This window comes from Salvelinus sp. IW2-2015, linkage group LG18 (genome assembly GCF_002910315.2).
Source record: "Salvelinus sp. IW2-2015 linkage group LG18, ASM291031v2, whole genome shotgun sequence".
In the NCBI taxonomy this organism is placed as follows: domain Eukaryota; kingdom Metazoa; phylum Chordata; class Actinopteri; order Salmoniformes; family Salmonidae; genus Salvelinus; species Salvelinus sp. IW2-2015.
Window position 1 is genome coordinate 2,147,601 of NC_036858.1, and position 8,415 is coordinate 2,156,015.

Sequence of the window (8,415 nt, forward strand, 5' to 3'; positions counted from 1 at the left end):
GAGAAGAGATAATGATGAGAGATTCAGCATATTGGATTGGTGACTAATGTTATTTTAAACTATGCTAGAATGCATAGCGATATGCACTGAGTCTTCTTAGTGTCCCTGAGATAGACATATATAGATACTCTCGTGTATAGCCTCAGAGTTGTGTAGCGACAAATTTGAGTATATAGCAAACTTATAGGTCTTGTTTAAATGGCGGCTTAGCGTGACATATACGCAGCTCGTCATAATGTTTTGCAGTATTTTTATGCGATTTAATTATGCTTGTGCATTATATTTTTTAAAAATCTGAATCTTGTCTATTAAATTCTATGAAGTTATACAGGTTTATTCAAGTTACTGGGGCTACTGGAGTTGCGGTGAGAATAGTGGAGGAACAAGCAGTAATGTCTTTCTAACGTGGAAAGTATTTTTCCAGTTGTATGGATCCTTGTAACAGCGCCTGGACAATATACCAAGCTTTGATATGTTCATGTGAGGCCTGTAGAGCAGAATGTCAAATTTATAATACGGAAAAATACACAAGTGTAGGATTAACGGGTAGGGAGGGACTTGTTCTGATTTGCTGCACTTGGGGGTTATTTGTGAAAATGGAATCATTGTCAATTCGGCAATCCAGTTGCTAGTTATAGTTAACTCTCGGGCACCAGTCGCAAACCAAACCTAGCGGCTATTCTTAAATACTAAATCTCGGTTAGGTGTAGTGCAGGGGCCTAGCCGCTGTTGCTTTCTCGCTAGAGCATGTCATGACGGTCCTCCTGGGTCCCAAGGATTCGCTCGTTAGCTATAGGAATGCTGCGGGTATCGGGTTTATAACACAGAGGTTATCGCTAGGGGCAGCCACTTTGTAGAAACTGCTTCTGACATTGCTCTAAGGAACGTGCCGGTTAATCAAGGTTATACTGTATAACAGGATTTAGAAATTAACCAATTACAATTAAAAGTTATATGGCTGGCCTCATATGCGTGGATTGACTTCTATAGGACGAGCATTAAGGTTTTAGAGAGTTTGAGAATGATAAGATCAGGTCTCTACATGAGAGACTGGTGCGCTTGTGGTACTCATGCGCTGCATTTTTAGCGCAGAGTTTGTCGACACGTTGATTATTATTAGTGGACATATCATTCTGAGAGTGTTCACAATAGAGTAATATGATCACTAAACTCTTGGTCGATGTTGTGAAACTCATAATATTTGTGAGTCACCTGGAGTGCATTTGCGATTGTGTAAAGTCACGGGTGAATCAGTAAAATACTGGTTTGATTATACGGGAGTTTTACAGAGCGTATCGTTCTAACTACATCAACATATTTTGGAATATTAATTCATTACGAGATCAATAGAGTTACTATGGTGTTAAAGGCAGCGTATGATATCGGTTGTAAGCATCACATAGCCCATATGGATGAAGTAATGAATAAAGTGTTAGAAGGTCTAATAGGTGGCTGGTTGAATACACTGAGAAACCCATCTTCTCTCTCTATTTAGATGCCCAACTATTAAGGCTTATAGTGATACTCAACGTTGTCTCTTACTCCTATATCCGACCACTAGATGATAATTGCTAGTGATAGTTCTTCAACTCTCCTACTCTGCATTTCAGAATTATTACAACGTGGATTATCAACAGGCACGAGAGTGTTAGGCTTCAAGTGTAAAATTACAGAGGTATCACTATTATGTTAACACTTCTTTATTGTTGGGTGAACTGGCTCTGATCTATATTCCTTTATATTTACGTGATTGAAACCCCAATAAGAGCTATTCAAGATATGGTCAACTCCTGTTGCTATATTATCCCCACTCTTCTATTCAACTCGAAACTGCACAAGTATCTGGCCAGCTCGCTGTTGGCTACGGTCTTGTCGCAAGACCGTATGCCTATAATTTCAGGTGTGCCTGAACAGATGGGGAAGTTGAAGAAGGCTGTGTGTGATAAGTTTCTGGTACATATTATTAAAGAATCCTGGAGTTGGGGTGTTATGGCATTCAGGGACTGTGATTCTGTGGAAGACTCGCTCTCGGAGACTATGCGCCAAAATCAGATGGGACTATTACTAGCAAGCAAAGCTCGGATCTCACTTAAGAAAGGCTAAAATGGTATGAGCCAGAGTGTGTTGTCTTGTCACAGAAAAATCGATACGTGTTCAAGTAAAGCCTTATCGTTTTTTGCAAATTGGCATGTTTATGCACAGACTACAATCAACGTGGCTTACGTAGATATAGTTGACGAGGCGTCAGAGATACAAGGGTCTGGCATATGCAGTGTTCTCAAGAAGATACGATCGGAGTACATTCAGGCGCAAGTATAGATACGTAGCTCTCAATTTACACCCAGTCTGAGTATTGCGTGGTACGGTTATCATGTGGGATTTTTTGGCTACAAGTATTTATGGTGGATGATATTGTCTATCGCGCATACTTTCCAGTAGCTCAGTAGGTCTAGGACAATGGGTCAAGGCATCCTTGTTGAACAGACTTCATACATTGAGTTCTGGCAACGTTGCCTCTGCTGGAATGTGCCGAGTGGTGTGGAGGCAATGTAGGTATGCGTCAGGTCCATTCCCGGGGCTAATTAGCATATTGATTATAGGGTGTTCTTGTATGTACTTAGAGACAGTGTATGGTGCCTCTGTGTCCAGGTGGCCGATACACTTGGTCAGTTGAAGAGTTAGAACAGTAGTAGTCAAAGTTGTTAACCTCCAGTATAGTAGACACTCTCTCTCTTCGATTGAGTCTTGCAGATTTGAGGGCAAGTGGTGGTGCATAATGGTTTTTGAATAGAGATGGCCTTCCTAGATCAGGTTCATTTGCTATTTGGATTTAGATTTTTAGACGTCGCTTACGGCAATTATAGCAAAAATGACTGAAATTTAAAATAACGAAGATATTTGAGATCTAGGTAAATTTTGTAAGTGTAAGATAATATGCTAGACAGATTTGCTCGAATTCATGTCATGGCTACTATAAATAATCCTAATATAAAGAACATTACAAAGTAACAGGATTCATTTCGCATATGCGCAGGAACAGGCACAGATGGCTCGCAAAGAAATAAGTAAGGGGGCAACGTTTTAGTTAGTTAGGTGGAGGATCGTCTGGTCCGATATTATATTTCTGTAGATATAGATGAAAGATGCGCTGTCACTGAACGATATTCATTTTATATTTTCATACAATGAAGAAAGGAGACTGAATAGATATAGTAGATAGTTGTTAGTAGATAAATTTTGCTTTTTTAAGAAGATATGGTCAAAAAATCGTCTCTCATGCTGCTCATAATGCTCCAGATAAGTTGACTGTGTAGATTTTGGCAAGGAATATATGCCAGGCACTGCTCTAAGAACTTTTTGCTCCACGTTTTGATGATATAGTTATAGTACAAAGAGCTTAAAATGGGCTGTTAAATTTTGGAGGTTTGAATGCATTAAAAAAAAGTCTAACCAATAAGGGTTAACTATATTCAAGAGTGTTACACAATTTCTGTTGTGACAAAACGATAGCTCCGATGGACAGCACGCCGCATGCAACTTCAATTGCAACCGCTTACTTACACTCGCCCACGGGTGGTCTGAGCTAATGTGGGTTACATGGTGCGAACACACCATCGGCTTAATTGGTACACTACGACGCCAACTCCACGGTGATGTGTTTTAGATCAACTGAGGGTGATGAAATCTTTGCAGCCACACTAATAATATGGCTGTAGTAACATTTTTCTGCTGTTTTTGCTCTTTTCGCGACCTCACTAAACTGCAAAACATCAGAGACAAACGGCCCTGCTGCCTTGCTTCACTACATGATAACTCGCACATGACTTCTCACCATGTGCGTATGCAAGTGAGCTCAACTAACCTACGACGTTTGACTCCTCATTTCACAACAAGCGACAACATACAAACATCCACACAATCACACACACAACAGCAATGGCATATGCATGTCACATACACCTCTACGAGACACACCGACACATGACACACCCACACACACACACTCCTTTTTAATCTTTTATCTTGGCTGGGGTGTAGGTGCACGCTCGATAATCCCGCGAGCGTTAAACTATATTGAACAAAAATATAAACGCAACATGTAAAGTGTTGGTCTCATGTCTCATGACCTAAAATAAAAGAGCACAAAAATCATATTTCTCAAAAATGTTGTGCGCAAATTTGTTTACATCCCTGTTAGTGAGCATTTCTCCTTTGTCAAGATAATCCATCCACCTGACAGGTGTGGCATATCGAGAAGCTGATTAAACAGCATGATCCTTACACAGGTGCACCTTGTGCTCTGGTAAATAAAAGGCCACTATAAAATGTGCAGTTTTGTCACACAGCATAATGCCACAGATGTCTCAAGTTTTGAGGGAGCTTGCAATTGGTATGCTGACTGCAGGAATGTCCACCAGAGCTGTTGCCAGATAATTGAATGTTACTTTCTCTACCATAAGCCAATGTCGTTTTAGAGAATTTGTCAGTACGTCCAACCGGCCTCACAACCGCAGACCACGTGTATGGCGATGTGTGGGCGAGTGGTTTGATTGCCCAATGGTGGCGGTGGGTTTATGGTATGTGCAGGCATATGCTACGGACAACAAACATAACTGCATTTTATCATTGGCAATTTGAATGCACAGAGATACCGTGATGAGATCCTGAGGCCCATTGTCATGCCATTCATCCTCCACCATCACCTCATGTTTCAGCATGATAATGCACAGCCCCATGTCGCAAGGATCTGTACACAATTCCTGGGTGCTGAAGCTGTCCCAGTTCTTCCATGGTCTGCATACTCACAAGACATGTCACCCATTGAGCATGTTTGGAATGCTCTCGATCGACGAATATGACAGCGTGTTCCAATTCCCGCCAATGTCCAGTAACTTCGCACGGTCATTGAAGAGGAATGGGACAACATTCCACAGGCCACAATCAACAGCCTGACCAACTCCATGCGAGAGGTGTCGCGCTGCGTGTGTCGCGCTGCGTGTGTCGCGCTGCGTGTGTCGCTGCGTGTGTCGCTGCGTGTGTCGCGCTGCGTGTGTCGCTGCGTGTGTCGCGCTGCGTGTGTCGCGCTGCGTGTGTCGCGCTGCGTGTGTCGCGCTGCGTGTGTCGCGCTGCGTGTGTCGCGCTGCGTGTGTCGCGCTGCATGTGTCGCGCTGCATGAGGCAAATGGTGATCACACAAGATACCGACTAGTTTTCTGACCACGCACCTTCCTTTTTTAAATGGTATCTGTGACCAACGAATACATAACGAATATATTTTAGAATATATTTTAGATTTGAGATTCTCTCAACCAGCTTTGTGAGGTATTCACCTGGAAGGCATTTCAATTAACAGGTGTTAAAAGTTAATTTGTGGAATTGCTTTCCTTAATGCGTTTGAGCCAATCAGTTATGCTATGACAAGGTAGGGGTGGTATATAGAAGATAGCCCTATTTGATAAAAGACCAAGTCCATATTATGCTAAGAACAGCTAAAATAAGCAAAGAGAAACGACAGTCCATCTTTACTTTAAGACATGAAGGTCAGTCAAAGAGGAAAAATTCAAGTGCAGTCACAAAAACCATCAAGCGCTATGACGAAACTGTCTCTCATGAGGACCGCCACAGGAAAGGAAGACCCAGAGTTACCTCTACTGCAGATGACAAGTTCATTAGAGTTACCAGCCTCAGAAATTGCAGCCCAAATTCACAGAGTTCAAGTAAAAGACACATCTCAACATCAACTGTTCAGAGGAGACTGCGTGATTCAGGCCTTCATGGTTGAATTGCTGCAATAAGCTACAATAAGCAGGTAGCCTAGTGGTTAGAGCATTGGGCCAGTAACCGGAAGGTTGCTGGATTGAGTCCCCGAGCTGACAAGGTCGTTCTGCCCCTGAGCAAGGCAGTTAACCCACTCTTCCCGCGTGCGCCGTGGATGTTGATTAAGGCAGCCCCCCGCACCTCTCTGATTCAGAGGGGTTGGGAAATATGCTGAAGACACATTTCAGTTGAATACATTCAGTTGGACAACTGACTAAGTATCTCCCTTTCCCTTACATCGCTCCATCTCTCCCTGCCTGCCTCCTTCCTTCACCATGCATCCCTTCCTCCCTCCCTCCATGCATTCTCATACATCTACTCCTGCTTCATACTCATTCTGGGATCAACCTGCCACAGAACAGCTGAAACAGATGTCATTCAAATAGATGTGCAGTTAAAACCCATCTAGTTTAAATTGGTCTGTCTGTCAAAAGCTGTGCAGTAACACAGCGTGTGTGTGTGTGTGTGTGTGTGTGTGTGTGTGTGTGTGTGTGTGTGTGTGTACCAGCGGCGTGATTCGACGACTGACTATAAGATGATACGTCGCTCATGCCTTGGGTAGACCCTTATTGTTGATCACTTTAATGCTGTTAATCACCTCTTTCAACACCGCTTCACTCAATGAGCTCAACTCAATCCACACTCTCACACCCCGACTGTCTAAATTCCTAATTGAACCTAATTGGAGTAAGCCCTTAATACTGACACTCTACACAACCTAACTGGATAAACTGCGACACCTATTTAGTAAGTCTGAACCTTCGAAACAAACTCAAACTTGCTGACTGAAAAACCACATAACATACTCCCAGATCATTAATTAGCACATGACGATGAGACACATAACATCACTCCCAGATATTAATAGATTAAATACTACCACACAGTACTGCCCACGATCATCTAACTAGATTTGACATACACACTACACATACTCCCCAGAATGCAGGGCATAATGCATACTACCATCACACCATACTCCCAGCATCATGACATAGATAAATACTACATACAGCCATTACTCCCAGCATACTAGTAGCATTAAAACCTCACACTAACATACTCCAAGGTCATCTGAACTAGTTTAAATCACTACACACACAACTCCCAGCATATAATAGATTAAATTCACACCATAACCCGTACTCCACAGATATAATAGTACTTGAGTATAATCACACATAACCATACTCCCTGATATGACATAGATAAACTAACCCACCATCAACAATTACTCCAGACTATTAAAGATCGCACTACTACATCAACAGTACTTCCAGCATCACTTAATAAGACGATCCACTACTAGAACATACTCCCAGATAGTACAGCTAAGATTAAAAGTAAATACATAAACAACCTTCCCAGATATAATAGTTGAGAATACTAACATTAACCATGATTCCATGGAACTCCCCATCAACCGTACCTCGCGCCGAACCGCGGGCCATACTAGCTCATGCAAGACACCACCTTACCATATCCCACCTACTACCCAAATGAACCCCTAGCTGCATCCAGCTTACGCATACTACTTCATACCATACTCCCATCGCATCATTTAATCTGACGCCCTCCATGACCCTCCCCGCCTCGGCGATACTACCCATAACATACTCCAGATTATTAATAGGCATAACAAGAATACATAAACATACTCCCAGTATATCAAGCTAGGCCTGTGCGCGACGACTGAGGACCGTAGCCAGCCATAACATCATTCGCCACGATACTCAATGGATCGACATCACTACGACTCAAACAGCACCTCCCCAATCAACATAGATGAGATACCTACATAACATCACCCAGACATGCAATACAGATAAATCACCGGTACATAAACACCTACCTCCCAGCATAGAACTAATCGACGAGACTACCATAACGATTGGATGGCGTCCCCAGATGATCACACTAGATGAACCGCATACTACATAACCACGTACCTCGCCAGATATGGAGAGTGTAAGCCATGGCAGACGCATCACTCACCGATAACCATACGTCCCACGATGTGTATTTACAAGATAAACTAAACATAAAGCATGACTCCCAGATCACTTAACCTTAGCATCGAGATACACCACATCACCCCACTGTGGTAGGCTGTTGGGTCGTGGCGTGCAATAACCACGTACCAGAGATGCAGGGAGGGGCGGGTAGCGTGATAACACTCACTCCCCACGACACCTGAGAGTGAGAGGCCCCGTTACAGACGAGTGTCGGTGAGGCGACGTGACCACGACACTCCCAGACTATAACTGAGGCTGAAGGGAAGTCTGCGTATGCCATGTATGGGCCGTGTTAATATCATGTAGCAGCACCACTGTTTAGCCTTGTCCTCAGCAAGACAGAACCTCAGTCAGGCTTGAACTGTGAATCTGTTGTCCAGTACAGTCCCTCTCTGTTGGAAAAATGAAACCAATCTGACAGGAGTCTCTGCTTACCAAACCCCTGCTGTTAGGTGTAATTACATCATCATACCGTCTCTCTCTCTATCTTGCTGTCTCTCACTATCTCCTCTCCTCTTCGGTCTCTCTACACACACACACACACACACACACACACACCACACACACACACACCACACCACACC